This window comes from Myotis myotis, unplaced genomic scaffold (genome assembly GCF_014108235.1).
Source record: "Myotis myotis isolate mMyoMyo1 unplaced genomic scaffold, mMyoMyo1.p scaffold_m19_p_13, whole genome shotgun sequence".
Classification (NCBI taxonomy): Eukaryota; Metazoa; Chordata; class Mammalia; order Chiroptera; family Vespertilionidae; genus Myotis; species Myotis myotis.
In genome coordinates, this window is record NW_023416317.1 from 12,088,732 (window position 1) to 12,108,973 (window position 20,242).

General features: G+C 40.9%; 1 protein-coding gene across 1 annotated transcript in view; it reads left to right on the forward strand.

Moving 5' to 3' along the window:
* FHIT (fragile histidine triad diadenosine triphosphatase) overlaps positions 1-20,242 on the forward strand; it is a 1,348,303-nt gene that overhangs the window by 1,180,752 nt on the left and 147,309 nt on the right. The window lies entirely within an intron of this gene.

The following is a 20,242-nucleotide window of genomic DNA, read 5'->3' on the forward strand; positions in this document are numbered from 1 at the left end:
ATCAGATCAGATGGCAGTGGCACCTGGAGTACTTGGTTAAAAAGGCTGTGAGGTTGTTTCTGGATGCAACAAGGGAAATGCTGTGATTGATAAGCAATGTCTGCCATGGTATTAATAGGAGAGAGGTACCAGTTAGCCATCTATTTGCCACTCGTGTTCTAGCCCTTTGAGAATGATTTCTAAAATACCCAGTTTCCCTGGGTTAGAGGGAACCTATGCATTTTGTTGTTGTTGTTGTATTTTTAAGGTTTCTTTGCAATAACTGGGCATTAAAATCACTACCTAGACCCTAAAAATAAGAAACCAGAAGTGAGCAGTTAGTATTGAGACTTATAGTTAATTATGCTGGGATTCACTGGGTCCTTGGAGGTGATTGGTTTTACTTGTGTGCTTTGGGGATATCCCTCACTATGTGTGCTTCCTGTTTCCCAAGGCCTGGAAGAGACCTGTGTAGGGGGAAAATGCTCTGGTCACTGGTCCCCAGATGCTGGGTGGTGGGCCAATTGCTGCAAATTCATTCCCAAGAAGTCCCAACCCGAGAGATTCTGAGCCAGTGAGATTCTGAGCCAGTGAGTTACCGAGGCTCTGAGGAATCAGTAATTCGGTGGGCCTAAGAAAGTTCCCAGAAGATTCCAAGGCATGGTTAGGTTTGGGAATAGTGTCTCTCCCAATCTGGGCTTTCCCAAAGTCATATCTTGTAATATAATTCAAGTTCATTTTTGCTGCTAGTGGAATGTGGTTTGAGGTTGGTAAGGGCTTAAGTCAAATTGGAAGAAACTCAGAATTATGGAGTAATTATAAAGAGATGCATTTAAAAAAATACAATTACTGATCTTATTAGCGTAAACTAAAGTTAATAAAATGTTGCCAAGTACAGGCTATTTTAATGAATAGATTAGCAACTGATTTATATACAAGTGAATGCTGCCAAAGTGGTATTAAAAGTGCTTGAAAACTGTTGGTTTTTTTTCGGGGCTGAATGGTAACAGTAAAATCTCGTTTATATCCAAGTGTGCTTGTGATAGAACTGCAGGGCCACATCTCAGCCCAGTTAGAACACAGTGTCAGGCCCAGAGGCTGTGTGACCTTCTCCCCGCCCTTACGCCTTGCCCTTGTGCACAAGCTCCCACAGTGTCTCTAGCCCCACCCACCTATTTGGAGGACATCTCAGGAGATGTAAGTACTGCGAGAGGTGTGTTTTTAATCAACTGGTAAGTCCTATGTCGTATAGACAGTACTCCCTGAGGGAGATTGTGGTATGAGACTTTGAAGAGATTGAACTTTGAAGACAAGCAGAATTGGGTTCAAATCCCATTGCCACCTACTGATTGTGTGGCATTAGGCAAGTCACTTAACCTCTGTGCTTTAATTCCCACATCTCTAAAATGAAGGTAATACATACACTTCAAAGATTGTTATGTGTAATATATGATATACTGGACTTGGTACATACTAAGTAAGCCTTTATTAGTAGGTAGCTTCTTTATGTTCTTCTTTTTAATTTTGTTAAAATAAAACAACAACAAACTAGCAGTAGTGAGTAAATGGAGAACCTGGATTCAAAGTCAGAATATTGGATGCTCCCATTCATATTCTTTTCACAAGGGTCAGATTTCCAGTTTCCCCTCTGCCTCTAACCACTAATTCTCAGGTTCCTCTTCCTCTATGTATGAAAATGCTTCTCCCGTTTGAATACATAATAAGATGATGTCTAGAAAGTAGCATGAGAAGCGTGAAGCACTGCATTATTGGTTCAGGACTGAGTGATCTTAATCAGAAAAGATGGAGTGATGAGGGACAGCATTCTTTATACTGAAGGGACCACTCACTTGAAATTATGCATCTGCCCATGAAATACAACAGACCGACTGAGACTGGCTTGGAGGGTGGGGAATGGGGAATAGGGCAGGAGACTGCTCTCCATAAAACGTAATTGTATTCCTACTGCTGCAGAAATAGAAAGCGATGCCTGAGGAAGCCCTGCGTGATAAATGAGCTAGGAATGTGTGTTCTCCCTGGGCACTGTGTAAGAGGGATGGTGGCGAACTAGCGCAGGCTCACAGGAAGGGGGTTGGGGTGGTGGAGTCTGGAAACAGTGATCTGGGGAGTAATTGGAGGTGGAGATGTTTTGTCTGGAGAAAGGAAGACAATGACAGAGTCTGTGTTTCTAAATGTCGGAAGGGCTGGCAGGTGGCTCCAGGGGAAAGATCTGGGACTTGCAGATGATCAGCTCCATATAATAACAGGTCGAATTGCTAGCAACGTCTGAACACTCACAGTGCCTCGGGGGAGGCATGGGACACTTTCCATCCCTGGGCCCATGCAAGCAGAGTGGATGGCCGTGATGGACCACAGGGTTTCATGACCTTACAACTTTGGCCCGTTTGGTTATTACCACCACTTTTAAGTTATGCAAGTTCTATAGCAAATACTGTGGGTCTTTTTTGTTGTTATTAGTCTTATAGCGTTTGGGTTACTGCCTAATGGGGTATACTCTTTTTTGTTCAGTTCATGGAAATATATGGTATAACTCTTCTTTGACTTACATGGGACTATGCTCTATTGATTTTCTCCTTCCCAGCCTACTTCCCATTTTTCCCTCCAGCTCACAGTTGGATTTTGATGGTGCAGGTTTGCTTGTTTTCTCATATGTTTTATTTTACTTGAAAAGTATTTTTTAATGATGTGCTTTAGTTTGCATGCTAAGTAGTTTTGATGAGTCTGAATGCTATTAGGCATGTCACTCATTCTCTAGGTCATTGCAATTCCCACTACTCTGTCTCTTACCAAGGCTTGCCTCACTCCTTCATGATACCTGCCTGACCCCTGGAGGCATTTGAGTTTGAGATCCCTGCCTCTTTCATGAGATACTCTTCTCTCTACCACTCAAATGTTACTACTCCCAGCACCCTCTGTCCAGTCCACTGTGCATGTCACTGATCTGTAACTTGTCCAGTTCACTGTGGGTGTCACTGATCTGTAACTAATTTACAATGCTATGGCCCTGGGTGAGTTCTTGAACTTCAGTAGTGCATCCTACTTACCTTCCTTGCTGCTGTTACTCTCATTATCTCTCATTGCTTTGCTTTTGTCAATATGTTAGTCTTGTTCCCACCTCAGGACCTTGGCATATGTTGTTTTCTTTACCTATAACTTCTTTCATCTTCTCTTTTCTGTCATGTAACTTCACATCTTCATCCTAATCTTGGCTCAAGTGTCACCTCCTCAAAGAGTTCTTGTCATTGACCACCTCATTCCATCTAAAATAGCTATTCCCTCTGTGGTAACTCTATCATATTACTATGTTTATGTCCTTATTAATTATGACACTTGAAATAGTTTATTAGTTTATTATTCACTGTCTGCATCCCTTATTACATGATAAAGTCTTGAGAAGAGGAACCTAATCTGTCATAGAGCGGGTCTCCAATAAATATTTGTTAAATGAATATTTGAGTACATGAAAGAACAAGGTATTGAAACAGAAGAACTTGAAGTTCCCTACTAGTCCTAACATAATTTGAAAGGAGAGAACATCTTGCTTTTCTGAACTAACTCATAGCTGCTTTGGGTGAGGTTCTGATGTGGTGATATCAGCCATCTGAGGGGCTTTGACAGAATGGAATCTGTCAGAAATCAGTGTGCAGACAGCTGCAAATTGTGGTGCCTTAGAAAGACATGGTGAAGTAATTATAAACCTTGTCTGATTGCTAAGCAAGTCTGGTAAGCACATGTCAAAGTTGATAAGTAACTGGCCTCCCCAAAACCTACACTTGTTTGTCTCTAACAAATACAGATGTGTGATTTGCTGAAAGCAGGCTCAAGAACTTCTCTTTTTTTATTGTTTTAATCCTCACTGGAGGATATTTTTCCATTGATTTTTTTAGAGAGAATGGAAGAGAGACGGAAAGACAGAGAGAAACATTGATGTGAGAGAAATACATTGATTGGTTGCCTCCTGCATGAGCCATGACCAGGGCCTGGGGCCGAGAAGGAGCCTGCAACCGAAATATGTGCCCTAGATCAGAATCGAACCCAGGACTCTTCGGTCCACAGGCTGACTCTATCCACTGGGCCAAACCAGCTGGGGCCTTCTGTTCCTTTTATTACAGCTTTGATATGTGCGAGTTTATCTTCATCTGCTCTTCCTCTAGCTCTCTGTCTTGGATTTGTCTTTATACATTTTTTTTTTACTAATTTATCTTCCCCATTTCAGAGGATGAGTCTCTTTTCTTTCCCTCAAAATTGAGTTCAAGTCCTGCCCTTTCCAAGGAAAATCTCTTATAAAGCCCATTCTTTATTATTAGTTGCTCCCAAACCATTTCTACATCTATGTTCTCTAAATTTCTGAGATTTATGTGAGACCTTCTCTGAACTCAGTGGGCCCTCCATTATCTTGACAAGTTGATAAAGATGACAATAATGATCTAAATAGGTCCTTGGGTAAAAGAGCATGTCCAGCTAACATGGAGAAGGGAAACCCCCATTGTCTAATGCCACGGTACATCATCTTATTAACTCTGTTAGGCTTACCCTAGCTGTGGCCTAAATAAGCAACAACTCACATTACTGTGTTGGACAGTTCATCAAATGCTTATGGGTGACATTGAATGGTTGTGATTATGCACTGTATACAAAACCCATTACTGATGAAGGAAGCGACTGTTATTAGAGCAAATGGGAATAGCAATCAGCAATTGGACAAATTCAACCATGAATTTCATAGATAGAGCAACTGTAGGTTCAAGCATGTCATGGGAAACAATTCCTTGGCTTAACACAATGCATGAACAAAATCTATTTGCTAAAATGCAGGCCATTTGGCCCTGAGGGCTGGAGAGAACTATTATGCTGCTGATAATATTTGAATTTGGATTTCTTTCACGCACCATTTGACTATGGGCTTAAAGTCCATGGGTCCCCAGTTGGCACTCCAAAAAAGAAGGAATGTTTCAGTGAGATAGTTAATTAACTTTTCTCCCCTTCTGGCTTACGTGATGTCCTTGTACGAAGGGATGAGTTTTTGAGTGTTTGAGAATTTTGGAATGTGAACTTTGTTACCTCTTGTTCAGAATCTGGATGTGATGTAACCAACAATGCATATTTGGTGGTGGTAATTTAACCCTGGGTGATTCTTCAGATGCTCTTTGGCTCCATATTTTAATGGTAAGTGAGCTGCATAGACATCTGGCTTACCATTTCCTATGTGAGACTGTCACTGAGTGAAATCTCTGTGTCCCTTGGCCATGAGAAACAAAATGAGCGGGGAAGTCTTTACCTGGCAAACAATCATTTCTACCACCTTTCCTAGTAGAAATAAGAATTCAGGGAGTGTCCAGTTTAAATTAGTTACATTTGGGGAAAGTCTATCACGTGTGGAATTGTTGAGAAGCATAGAGGGCTATAATGGTGGGGGGTGGTCTCCAGTGAAAACTGTGAGATGATTGGTCACTAGAAAAAACAGTGAAGGAAGGCAGAATAGTGTCTGATGATGAAAGGACAGGTGTCTAGAGGCTGTGCCCCAAGGCAAAGGATGCTACCTCTAAGCTGTCCCCTAGAGTTTGCTTTGAGAATTTCCATCCCAGGTCAGTTTTCCCAGAAATGCTGTCCTCTGTCATTTGAATTTGCCCAGTTGCATATTAGTGAGAAAGAAGCAAGAAAAAGTTAACCACGTGTTAGTCTATCTATAGTAACACAGTAAAACCACTCTGTCAAACCCCCTTGTGGACCTCTGTCATTATAGTCTGCATAAGGCTCTGTGTGCAGTGGTATCTGTCCTCCACAGTGAGTTCCGTCTCCAAACAGACATGTCCCACAGAAATCGTCGATAAGGTGCACTTTAGTGAAGGTAGAATTGCCTGCTCCAAGAAGTCCTTGTTGCTGGTCTGTCTTCTTCCCTGCCTCTCACAGTGACTGCTATAATCAAACCTTAATTAACATCAATAATTAAAGATGGGACCATTTGTATATTTTTAAAAAATAATTAAAACATTTAATTAGGTTTTTCTTCAAGGTTCTTGACTTAAGTACTAATAGCTGTTACTTAAGAAGAGTGTCAAAAATTTGGTAACTTTGGGTCCTACGATCCACTAAAGAGAAATATTTAGATCTCACATAAGCAAATTTTCCAACTTCATTTTATTTAGAGTTGAGAGTTTTGTGAATAGGAACAAGAAGAGTTATAAGTAAATTACTATTTTTGAGCTAAATTATTAATAACTTCAGAGTAAATTATGAGCAGAAATGGATAAATACAGCAAGAAGAAATATGAATTAAGCATTGACACTTTTCTATCAATATAAATTATAATTCAAATAAAAAAGCCTCAAACATTGGACTTGATCTTTCTTTAAAGATGGAAAACAAAATAAGCAAGAATTAGAGGGGAAAGGAAAACAAAAACCATTACATGTCTAAAGCCTCAAAGTATTTGAAAATGTTTTTTGCTTTTTAATTATTAGCCATTCAGTAGACAGAGGAGTGATACATGTATTTTAAATAACCCTTATAAATACATCCCACTACCCCGTAGCTTGGGAGCTGGGCTCATTCTCAGAAACCAGCAGAGAACAAGGCCTCCGAGTTGCCTGTTTCAGATAAGGCGCATAGAGCCCTGGAAACATAGCTGGGCGCTTGGTGTCCCAGCTTGAGGCACCGAAATGCGGTTGTACTTTTCCACCCTCAGGTGATATCTGTTATCTATGTGACCCCACTCTGTACTTTGCACATTGTATTCTAGAGCAGTACTGCCCAATAGAAATATAATTTGAGTCACTTATATAATTAAACATTTTAGTGGCTACATTAAAGCAAGTAAAAAGAAATAGGTTGAATTAATTTTATTGACATAACTTTAACCCAGCATAAGCAGAATATCACCATTTTAACATGTGACTAACATAAAACATTTTCAAGGACTTATTGACATCCTCTTTTTATATGTCCTTGAAACCTCATATGGATTTTACATTTCCAGTACATCTTGACTGAGATTAGCTACATGTTGCTAGTGGCTAACAAATTGGACAGTGAAATTCTAGAGTTTATTATATCCAACAGCTCCATCCATTTTCATAAAGTATAATTTGACACAAAGCCTCTCATTGTTTTTTCACCCTGGACCTCCAAATCCAGAGGATACTAAAATTTTTCCTGGTTTTCAAAATTATAACACAGGAGATAAGTCGTCCAACAATTGAATGAGTTCTATCATCTCTGATCAAAGACTGTTGAAGCTTTAAAAGTGAAATGACTTCAAGGATAGATCCTTCTATATAGAGATTACTTTTATTTTTTGTCTTTTGGTTACTTTTTTTCACCAGGGAAGCTCACAAAACAACCCGTGAATTTTGGAGGACAGACAAGCCACAGTTTTGATCATTGTTTCTGTAGACCATTGCTCTCTGAGTGGCCCAAGCAAGCATTATTTAGGTGGCTGAACTTTCTTATTCTAATTTTGAAAAGAAAGCCATTAAATGTCTTTTTGAGGCAATATCATGTAGGATCTGGGTCCAGATTGATTGGTGTCAGTCTCATCTCTATATTCTTGAACAAATTGCCAAATTTCTACATACCTCAATTTTCTCATCTGTAAAATAGGGATTCTGATGAGGCTGTTGTGAGATTTAAGTGAGTTATCCTATATAATAAAAGCCTAATATGCTAAGTGCCTGGTTGGTCGTTCAACCAATCAAAGCATAATATGCTAATGATATGCTAAAGCTGCTCAACTGCTCACTATGACATGCACTGACCACCAGGGGGCAAACACTCAACCAGTCGACCAGTCACTATGACATACACTGACCACCAGGGGGAAGATGCTCCTACCAGTAGGTTAGCTTGCTGCTGGGGTCTGGCCTATCGGGACTGAGCGAGATGGGCCGACACACCCTAGAGCCCTCCCACAGTCCCTCCTTGGCTGGCCTACCTCCCGTGTCTTTCCCTGACCCCGATCATGTGTTGGTGGGGTCCCTTGGTCTGGCCTGTGCCCTCTCGCAATCCAGTACCCCTCGGGGGATGTCGGAAAGCCAGTTTCGGCCCAATCCCTCAGGGCAGGCCGAGGGACCCCACCGGTACATGAATTCATGCACCAGACCTCTGGTTATATATAAAGGCCTAGAACAATGCTTGGTGGAGAGTTAATGCTTAGTTAATGTTAGCTTTTATGGTTTATATAAGTATTAATCTTATTATCCTGAGGGCATGTCTGAGAGCATTCTAAGGAGTTGGTGGGAGTGAGTGAGGAGTTAGACGCTGGAATAGGTGACTAGCTAGAGGCTACCTTCTCTGGAGACCAGGAGGTTTTCCAAATCCACCGAACACATTAAGAGGAGATCATAGAGGCTCAATGTCATTACCTGTGACCATCACGATGCATGCCCGTGTGCCAACAGCCTTCAGAGACATAGCAGGTCAATAATTTGTGAGGACGTTAAACTTTTAAGCTGCCACAAGTATGCAGTCGACACTATCTAAACATTCAAACACAATCAGAAATCTCTCTTGGAAATAAGAGACTCTGGCTTATGATTTTCTTCTAATGCTTTCAAATTGCTTTACCTCACTGGCAAGCAGCTCTTTGTGGAGAATTTTTATGCCCCCTCAGATTTAGAGAAACCAGTTGAGAGAAAAGGATCATATACCTGCATAGATCTAAATTCTACATATCAAGTAAGTTATTTGTTACAAGTTCTTTAATGTTGAACTTGCTTCTACGTCTCGATGTATTTCATGTTTCCCATATTTGAAATAGGCAGGAAACAAGTCTAAAAGCATTGGGTTAATAGTAATAAGCAATAAGTTAACAGTAAAAGGCACTTCTAGTTCTTAATATTTGTTCCTATGGAGAGTACTAATGAAAAATAGTAATAGAATAAAATTACTATTGTCGTTTAATGAGAGCCCACAATGAGCTGGACTCTCTATGCAAGTGCTATATATACGTTACTTTAATCTTCATAAACCTTGCAAGGTAGATATAATTAATACCATTTAATTGAAGCTAAAACCCACAGAGGGTATCTGTCTTAAGACCTTGTGACCAGCTCATGACAAAGCTTCTTTATACTAAAGTCTAGTTAACTCCAAAGCCTTTGGTTGGTGGAAAATATTTTCCTTCGTTTTTATGGAAAATCCAAAGATAGTGAATAAGTGATTTTCTTAGAAATGGTGACTTCCAATGCTACGTCTTAAATAGTTTCCAGATCTCTGTTCAACTTTAGTGACATTCACACACACACACACACACACACACACACACACACACACACATCACATTCTATATTTCCACTAGTCCCTACAGGTTCTAGACACACACCTATTATTAAATATGTAAGACTTGGAGTGTAGAAAATTGGCATGTTCCAAAGATAGATTTTTTTTCTGCTTTAAGAGTACAACTCACTAGTCCCAGCTAGGTACTTTATTATAACTCCTTTTTATAGTTTTTTTTCTTTTTTCTTTTAAGCACAAGGAAGTCATCCACACACCCAGCCAAGCTCTACAATTCCCTAGGTCATCCTTTCTGAGCTGATTTTGCACACTGAACCTCTTAAATACGTGGCATGCCTCATCGTATATTCATATCATGATAACACACTAAAATATTAAAGGAAATAGCTGTCTTTTTTGTCTTCAAAAAGAAACAGTTCTTGTTTACAACTCTCAGTGGACCATAAGTATCTTCTAGGGCAGCTGCTCCAGTGCCTGTTGGAAATCCTTCTTACATTCGCAATAACTGAGGAATTCATAGAATATTCCCTTTGCATGGAAAGCAAGTCTCATTCCAGCATCTTTTTCTTTTAAAAGAAGTTTGTTTCTTCTTAGAAAACTCTTCAGAGTTACTGAAGAGGAATTTGGACATTTTGGTCAAATCCATGTATGATCCAGCGGGCTTCTCGGGTAATGTTGACCATGTCAGTTGATGTGAAGACTGAGGCGGCAATTCTTTTCTGGCAACTGGAAATGACAGTCTGACTTGTTTCGTTAAGCCATGCTCCATCCACATGATGAGTCTACCATTCACCTGCCTTCCCAGAGGCACTGGGATAGTTTCTTCTTTTTGGTCTCATCTCAAAATGAAGAGCATGAGGAACCTGAAAGGGTTTCATCTGTTGGTGACCTGGTATAAGGCTGAATGAGACTTATAAGAGAGGTTAGGAACAGCATTTTCATCAATTGATCACACTGTCAAAAGGAGGAGAAAAAGGGTGTGGTTATGACATTAACATGCTGATGAGTGAAGGTATCCAATGAAATGCAAAATGGGTTGGTGAGTGAAATTAACTTCCAATATAGAACTAAGACCCAGAAAGACAAGGTAACTTTTCTGCAATCACGGAGAGAGGGAAGAGCAGACCTGGGGTTCATACGCAGGCCTTCTGGATCCAGTGTCTGGGTTCTTTCTCACTTTGCTGCCTCTCTGAACTCCCAGAGGTGTCTTACTCACCTTTGTGCGTTCTGCCTCCTCTCACCCAATCCATCCCACTACCTAAATGGACTGGATTCTTCAGATAGGTTTGTTTAGCTGAATCCCTGACACTAAATCCCCACCCTCCTTCCTTCCTGCCAAAACCACCTCCCAAGAATGAAACTGTACCTTATTTGTAACAACAGCATTTTACATTGTTAACCTTCCTGAGGTGACAATGTTGTTGTTGTTGTTGTTTTTTATTGCTTAAAGTATTACAAAGGGTATTACATATGTGTCCTTTTTTCCCCCCCGCCCTTGACAATCCCCTGGTGTTCCCTACCCCCCAGTGTCTTATGTCCATTGGTTATGCTTATATGCATGCATACAAGTCCTTCGATTGATCTCTTACCCCCCTCCCTCCGGCCCCCCATCCCTCCCCGGCCTTCCCGCTGCAGTTTGACAATCTGTTTGAGGCAGCTCTGCCTCTGTATCTATTATTATTCATAGGTTTATAATGGTCTCTATTATCCATGAATGAGTGAGATCATGTGGTATTTTTCCTTCATTGACTGGCTTATTTCACTTAGCATAATGCTCTCCAGATCCATCCATGCTGTTGCAAATGGTAAGAGTTCCTTCCTTTTTACAGCAGCATAGTATTCCATCGTGTAGATGTACCACAGTTTTCTAATCCATTCATCTACTGATGGGCACTTAGGCTGTTTCCAGATCTTAGCTATGGTGAATTGTGCTGCTATGAACATAGAGGTGCATATATCCTTTCTGATTGGTGTTTCTGATTTCTTGGGATATATTCCTAGAAGAGGAATCACAGGGTCAAATGGGAGTTCCATTTTTAGTTTTTTGAGGAAACTCCATTCTGTCTTCCATAGTGGCTGCACCAGTCTGCATTCCCACCAGCAGTGCACAAGTGTTCCTTTTTCTCCACATCCTCTCCAGCACTTGTCGTTTGTTGATTTGTTGATGATAGCCAGTCTGACTGGTGTGAGATGGTACCTCATTGTTGTTTTGATTTGCATCTCTCGGATGATTAGTGACTTTGAGCATGTTTTCATATGTCTCTTGGCTTTCTGAATGTCCTCTTTTGAAAGGTGTCTATTTAGATCCTTTGCCCATTTTTTGATTGGATTGTTTATCTTCCTTTTTTTAAGTTGTATGAGTTCCCTATAAATTTTGGAGATTAGGCCCTTATCAGATATGACATTGGCAAATATGTTTTCCCACGCAGTAAGTTTTTTTGTTGTTTTGTTGATGGTTTCTTTTGCTGTGCAGAAGCTTTTTATTTTGATGTAGTCCCATTTGTTCATTTTCTCTTTAGGTTCAAGTGCCCTAGGAGCTGTATCAGTGAAGAAATTGCTTCGGCATATGTCTGAGATTTTATTGCCTTTGGATTCTTCTAGAATTTTTATGGTTTCCTGTCGTACATTTAAGTCCTTTATCCATTTTGAGTTTATTTTTGTGTGTGGTGTAAGTTGGTGGTCTAGTTTCATTTTCTTGCATATATCTGTCCAATTTTCCCAACACCATTTACTAAAGAGACTATCTTGACTCCATTGTATGTTCTTGCCTCCTTTGTCAAATATTAATTCAGCATATTGGTTCGGGCCGATTTCTGGGCTCTCTATTCTATTCCATTGATCTATATGCCTGTTCTTGTGCCAGTACCAGGCAGTTTTGAGAACAGTGGCTTTGTAATACAGCTTGATATCTGGTATTGAGATCCCACCTTCTTTGTTCTTTCTCAGGATTGCTGCAGCTATTCGGGGTCTTTTTTTATTCCAGATGAATTTTTGGAGAGTTCGTTCTAGATCTGTGAAGTATGCCATTGGTATTTTAATGGGAAGTGCGTTGAATTTATAAATTGCTTTGGGTGGTATGGATATTTTAATGATGTTGATTCTACCAATCCATGAACACGGTATGTTCTTCCATCTGTTTATGTCTTCCTCTATCTCTTTTTTCAACATCCTGTAGTTTTCTGAGTAGAGGTCTTTTACCTCTGTAGTGAAGTTTATTCCTAGGTAGCTTAATTTTTTTGGTACGATGGTAAATGGGATTGTTTTTTTAGTCTCTCTTTCTGAAAGTTCACTATTAGTGTATAGAAATGCCTCAGATTTCTTGGGGTTAATTTTGTATCCTGCTACATTGCCAAATTCGTGTATTAAGTCTAGTAGTTTTTTTTATGGAGTCTCTAGGGTTTTGTATGTATAATATCATGTTGTCTGCAAATAAGGACAGTTTTACTTCCTCTTTTCCAATGTGGATGCCTTTTATTTCTTCTTCTTGTCTAATTGCAATGGCTGATACTTACAGTACTATGTTGAATAGGAGTGGTGAGAGTGGGCATCCCTGTCTTGTTCCTGTCCTTAGGGGAAATGGTGTTGGTTTTTGTCCATTGAGTATGTTGTTGGCTGTGGGCCTGTCATATATGGCTTTTATTATGTTGAGGTATGATCCTTCTACTCATTGTTGTTTTTTAAACTAGCAAAGCCTGGTGGGAAATGAATGGGATTTTACAGTTGGAATATCAGGCCTTAGTCTAGAGGTCAGTGGGCCTTGGCTGGTAACTTCAGAACCAAGTCACAAATGCTGGCTCTGGACCCTGCACCACCCATTTCCGGAATCTGCCTGAAATCAGTTTGAAAAATAGTCCCTGAGAGCCCCCACCATCACTCTCTAAAACAGACCAATCCAAGACAGAACAGTTCTTTGGTACCTTCATATTTTGGAGTTGTGTCAATATCCTGCCAAGAAAATAAAATATATTTCTATTTTATCCTTTTCAAGGCTCAAACATGCTCTTGTGTCTGATGACCTCAGAGCGTGAGTCTATAAAACGTGTATAACATCTATTTAACTTTAAAAATATCCACCTGGGAAATAATTTAAATTCCAAATAGAGGGGTATTGTCTGAAGGTACATATTCATATATATGGAAGAGTGTTTTAAAATAATTTTAATAACATAATGTATTGGAATATGATATTGAGTGAAAGAGTGGCATATAAACAGAGAATAGAATGGATGTGTATGTGCCTAGTAATGAAAAGGGGTTGTGGCTGGATAATGAACTTATATATCACATCTGTTTCTTTCTTCATATTCTTTGGCATTTTCCAAAATTTATACAATGAATATTCAATAATTCTATAATTTGAAGAAAACATTAGAGGTCAATTTTTAAAAGCAGACATTCTATGTTCTTTTTCACCATTAGTAGAGACCAGCATTTACTGGTAGTTGGAAACCAATATTTACTGGTAGTTGATGGTAAATGTAGTGAAAAAATTGACTTTAGTTTTGGTAAATACCTCATGGAAAATGGTCATAGTGACCTATCACTTAAGTTGAAATACCAAGAAGAATGGCCTTTTGGAGTTTCTATTCTCTGCTTTGTTAGGAAATAATACTCTTCGGGATAACATTTTTCCTAAGTTCCTACTCTTAGAGGTAGCAAGAGGGATACATTAAAACGGGCATTAATACTGCCTTGGCCAGGTGGCTCAGTTGGTTGGAGCATATTCTGTACACCAAAAGGTTGTGGGTTTGATTTCCAGTGGGGGCACATATAGGAGGCAACCAGTCAATGTTTCTCTCTCCCATTATGTTCCTCTCTCTCTCTCTCTCTCTCTCTCTCTCTCTCTCTCTCTCTCTCTCTCTCTCTCTCAAATAAATAAAAACATTATCCTCAGGTGAGGATAAAAATTATTAAAAATAGGTATTCATACTGACATGATACTCTGCAGTCTAGTGTTTCCCACTCAGTTTTCTTGTCTCAGGTTTCTTCTCAATCGCCAAGTCATTTCTTACGAGGTCTGAGGTTCATTTGAGTAGCCTGTACACTTACTAGTTTCACAATCACCAACTTAACTATTAAAAGATGAAATACTTTTTACTCCTGAAGTTCAATTTAATGTCTTGACTGTGATAGCAAATCAATCATCAGCCCAAGGCTAGGTTTTGTCAGTGAGTTCAGTGCTGTCTCAGTCAGTTCAGGCATGTAATTCAACCCCATTCTGTGTTACAACCTCTCCGGTCAGCATTCTGCTCCCAGCAGCGTGTCACATGGGGTGGGCAGGGATGATGTCATCCTTGAATGTTGTTTCTTGGGCATCTGGTGTCCGGGTCGTCTGCCTTACATGGTCCTTGAGTATATCCCTGGTCTATGCTGATACCCACACTGAGGGAAATAAATAATCCTTTGGGAGATCGTGATCACCTATGTCCCTGGAGTGTCCAGAGCCTTTGGTCACTTAGGCTAAGCACCCCAGAGTAAGGGTACCTACTCTGCCAGCTTTTCAGTGTTCTTATGGGCACAGAGAAGTCCTTCTGTTCTTCCTTCCACGCTTTTCTGAGTGTGCAGAAGATACAGGACTCTCTGGAACACACATCAGCGCAACAACCCTTCATCACTGTCTTTGCAGAAATGTGTGCTAGCAGAGTACTAGGTGGGGAAAGCAGAAAACAAACCACTCTACTCTTGGATTCCCCAATCCAAAGGGAAGGGGTCCAGCAGGTCACCTGTGGAAGGCAGAACACTTGCCTCCTAAGGGCATCCACATCCTAATCTTCAGAGCCTGTAAATATTACACAGCAAAGAAGAATCAAGGCAGCAGATAGGATTAAATTTGCTAATCAGCTAACTTTAAGTAGGGAGATTTCCCTGCATTATAGTCGACCCAGTATAATAAAAAGGTTCCCTAAATGTGGAAGAGGGAGGCAGCACGAGAGAGGCTCCACCGGTCATGCTGGCCTTGAAGATGGAAGGGGCCATAAGCCAAGGAATGTAGGCAGCTTCCAGAAGCTGGAAAAGGCAAGATATAGACCCTCCCCTAGAGCCTTCTGAAGGAATGTAGACCTGCCAACACCTTGCTTTTAACAGGTTTGGACCCATTTTGGACTTCTGACTTGCAGAACTTTAAGATAGCGAATTAGTTTGTTTGAAGCCACTGAACTTGTGGGATTTTGTTACAGCCGCAAATATGAAGCTAATGTATTTCTAAATCTCAGGGTTCAGCCAGGGTTTGGGGGAAGGGCAAAGGTAGAGCACATGCCCGTTCTCTCTCTCTCTCTCTCTCTCTCTCTCTCTCTCTCTCTCTCTCTCTCACACACACACACACACACACACACACACACACACACACACACATATTTATCTCCCTTTCTCTCCCTTCTCCAGTTTGAAACTCTTTTTAAAGTCTGGGGATGGCAGGTTTAGCTACTGAGCCTTATTATCCCTGATGAATTATTTCTTCCTCACACTGGGCCCAGCGCCTTTTGCACTTAGAAACTAGGTTGGTGAGGACAGGAGACCACTATTGAGCAGTAAATACCCTTCCTTTTAGTCAGGAGTGGGTCACGAGGGAAGTGACACACCATTGATTACTTTGAAACCTTAACTTGTCTCATGTGGATAAGAACTGAGCGACAATATCTATGGCAACAATGGGAATCACTAAGTACCGTGAACAGTGTGCTCCGATAAAGGGCCGTGAGGTTCAGGGAACGAAGTGACCACCTTCCTTTCCTCCTGCAGAGGCTCCCCTCCTGGCTCTATAGCTAATGAGACTTCGGCCAGTTCCCTTTGTCTGGGGCTCAGTTTCTCTGTCCTCACACTGAGCTGCATTCGTCTCATCTCAGTCACCTCTGAGCACAGGTTCAGCTCTGATACCTGTGACTCCGAGTCACTAACTAGTTCAAATGAGAAAGAGCCACCTGTCCTGAGGACTCCCAACCACCCTTTGATTTCTACCTGGAGGCCACATTAGCCTAGGAGAAAGGATATGGACATGCCAACTGACTTTTTAAATTAAATGAGAAGAGGAGATAAAATGAAAATACACCAGATGGAATGTGAGCTCCCTACTATTTTAACTAATTGTTGGCACAAACTTAAAATTAAATTAAATATATTAAATGATACTTACAATTTTCAAAGTGACAATAGTCTTTCCTTTTCAAAGATTAATTCTAGAATTAGATTAATTCTAATTCCTTTGGAGTTTTGTTTTGTGGATGGAAATATTAAGAGAACAATTAGTTGGATATGAAAATAATAGGGAGAGGAAATCATGCAGGCACAATTGAGACTCAACTGTGACCACCCCTGAGTGACTGGGACTTGGATCTAATCCCCAAAAGCACTGTGAAGATGGCTCTTGTGTAGCTTTACTAAATACACTTCCAGTGTCTTTAATTTAGAGGCACCTTCACTTTCTTTAGATCTATTTTGGGTAACAGACTCCTTTGAAAACCCTGCTAAAAGCCTGAAACTTTCTACCTGAAAAAATACATCTTTACACAGACACCTTAACGATTTGCATGTAATATTAGGATTAATTTAAAAGTCTCAGATTAAGCATACCCAATTTGAAGTAGAGAGAAGAATGTTCTCAAAGCCTAAAATATCAGGAAGACTGGTTTTTGTACAAAGAGTTTTATACATGCAAACTCACACACACATAATCAAGGGATTGTGTTCACATCCTTTAGACTAACTGTGTCCACTCAAGACCTCTCTGCACCTGAGAACGTTTAACTGTGTAGTGATTCTCGGATAGAGCAAATGTCAGAGACACACAATGTCAGAATATACAAGAAGGGGATGGGATCTCTTGAAAAGGAAATACTGAATAGACTTGGGGCACCGAGCTTCATTACAGGCCCATAATTGAACACATCAGATGGGTGAATTTCTTACTATTCCTTTAAGTAAAAGTCCAGTCCTAGAGTCACAGTAGCTTCCCCAAAACTGGACATAGCATTCTACAAAGTATTGTAATTCCCCTTTTATTTGTGAATCAACTTGATTTCCGATGTTTGATAATGATATTATTCCATCAAGGTACAGAAAACTATTACCTTGAAACTGACTTACAAATATTTTTTAACTATTAAATAGTCTTTGAGTTGTAAGAATTAGAAATTTTTATCCTTTCTATCAGTGGAGGAAGTTATATATTCAGTTTTTCTGTTCACTAATGTGCTTTTCATGATTATTTTCTAAGTACAAGATGACTCAGACTGGCTGTATAATAGCTAAAAGACAGCTTGAAATTGAAATTTTTAAGGAATCATGGAGCTAGTTGATTTCAGAGTCATTGACAAAAAGTGATTTTTTTAAAAAAATATCTGAGTTTACAGGTGCCATCACTTTTTAAATCTTTAATTAATATTTTATACACAGTCACCTCATTCATCACACACACATCTCCCTAAGGTTAACTACTTAGAAGGCTCTAGGCTAGGCTGACCCAGACATCCAAATTCAAGAGATAAGTTGCTCAAACTTCACGCATCTGAAAAATGGAATGTGCTTCTTTCTCCTATACTGTGCCCCCTCTCCCACCCATCCTCTGTTGGCACTCCCTTCTGAACAGTCTGGGCCCGGAAACTTGGAGCAACCCCAAGCCCAAAGCCCTCACTCCCCATTCCTGTCTCCCCCCAGCCCCCGGCAACTACTAATCCATTTTCTGTCTTTGTGAGTTGCCTATTGTGGGCCTTTCACATAAATGGCATTTTTCCTTCTGTGGTCCTTTCTGACTGCTGGTCTCACAAAGCCTCATGTTTTCAAGGTCCAGGCAGCATGTAGCATGAGTCACCACTTCCTTTTTTGTTGTTGTCAAATCATAATCTGTTGTATGTCGATAGCACATTTTGTGTATCCAGCCATTAGTTGATGGCCACTTGGGTTGTTTTTACTTTTGTATGAATAACACGTATGAATGATGCTGCTGTTGATGCACAGGTATTGGTGTGGACCTATGTTTTTATTTCCCTTGGGTGTATACCTAGCAGAAGAATTGCTGGGTCATATAGGAACTCTGTTTACCTTTTTGAGATACTGCCAGACCATTTTTCCAAAACGGCTACCTCACTTCACATTTCTCCAAGCAGTGTGCGAAGGTTCCAGTTTTTCTCCATCCTCACCGATGCTTATGTTCTAACTTCTTGATTATAGTCATTCTACTGGAGGTCAAGGGGCATCTCATTGTGGTTTGATTGGATTAGCACCCAGGATGTCTAATGATATTGAGCATCTTTGCACATGCTTATTGGCCATTTGTATAACTGTTTTGGAAACGTGTATTCAGATTCTCTGCCCATTTTTATTTGGATTATATGCCTTTTTATTATTGAGTTATAAGATGAAGTTGCCTCACTTAACTCATTTAATCCTTTATTACCCCTCTGAGATTGGCATACTTATTGTTATTTTGTAAGGGAAATAATTGAACTTCGAAGGTGTTGGCTCATTTGCCCTGGGCCCTACTGCTCACAGGGGCAGGTGGGGGATGACACTCTGGCCCACGATGTTCGCCTACACTGGGTCCGCTCTCATATTCTTCCTCATTTCACTTGAAAAGTAAAACACTGAAGAGTAAGAAAGACAATAAATTATATGAGTATAATAAAATTCAAAAGATAGTGTGGAAGTGAGCAGACTTACTCCTCTGGATAAAAACAGGGTGAAATGAGAACAAAACTGAAAGCATAAGGACAGCTGAGGTTGGGGAGCGGGAGTGGGGTAGGGGACCAGACAAAACAGGAACTAAATTTCCGTCTCTTGGAATCATGGTGGTTACACACTTGGAGGAAAGCAAGGGGCCTCAGGCTGATCACATCAAAGGACTACACAGGCGCCCACACATTTGGCTTAAGGCAGAAGCTGCCTCTGGTCTTGGTGTCTACCTGGTGTCTACCTGCTAAGGAGTGGGCAGTTCAAGCACAGGTAGATGGCTTTGTGCAGGCGGTGCCAGGGGTGGCACCTGGGGGAGTCAAAGGGTACTGGGAGGAGCAGGCATAGAGTTTTATCTAAACGTGTAAATCTAAGCATTCTTGTTGGGCTGCTTCCATGGCCCTGCAGGCCTGTCATTTGTTGATTTTTATTTAGTCAAGGAACTAATACATCCTGAGATTGAAAGGTCTGTTGCCTCATCCATTCTGCTCTCCAGCCGACAGTTGCTGGGAGGAAGTATTCACTGGACAAGGCAGAGACTCACTGTCCTTGGGGCTAGTCTGGGCCTGCAGCCGCTGAGAGCCTGCTGCTTAAGTCACTGTCACTGCCTGGCCTTAGAGGGTAGGGCCACCCAGAGAGATGAATCCAACAAGGACCCTCTTGTGTTGTCACTGTTGCTGTGCTAGATGGTGGAGAAGATCAGGTGCCCTGCCCCACTGAGCCTCTGCTCGTCTGCATGATGCCTCACTCAGGGGTTGGCAACTAGGAACCTGTGGGTCCATGGCCTGGTTTTAGAAACAGTTTTATTGGAACACACACACACACACACACACACACACACACACACACACATTGGTTTTCATGTGGCCCACAAAATATTTACCACCTGATCTTTGCAGGGAAGTTTGCTGGATCCTGGACGGGCACAGTGCTGCTTCCACAGCAGCCGGCGTTCTTCCTTCTAATGCCGCCTGACTGGCACAGGCCGCCTGACTGGCACAAGGCCACCTGACTGGCACGAAGCCACAGGCATCCTTTGGGGAGCCTCCTTTTTATCAGTTCTGCTGAGACATTCTCTCCCTAGGTGAGGGTGCCTTGAGTCCTGGTGCTAGCAGAAGCTGCAATGCCATTGTTTTCTTTAAGTGGTTAAAACCTCTCCTGCTTTGGACTCCAGGTGTCTCTCCCCCCTCCCCCCACAGCCATTATCTGTCTGCTCAGATAGGATCATTTTTCATTTGTGAAAATATCATCTCATGTGCTCACATGTGCCCCTGGAGGTAATGTCAGTTCTTATTTCTGAAGTGATTGCTAGTAGAGGATCAAACCCTGGAAGGTTATGTCAATTGC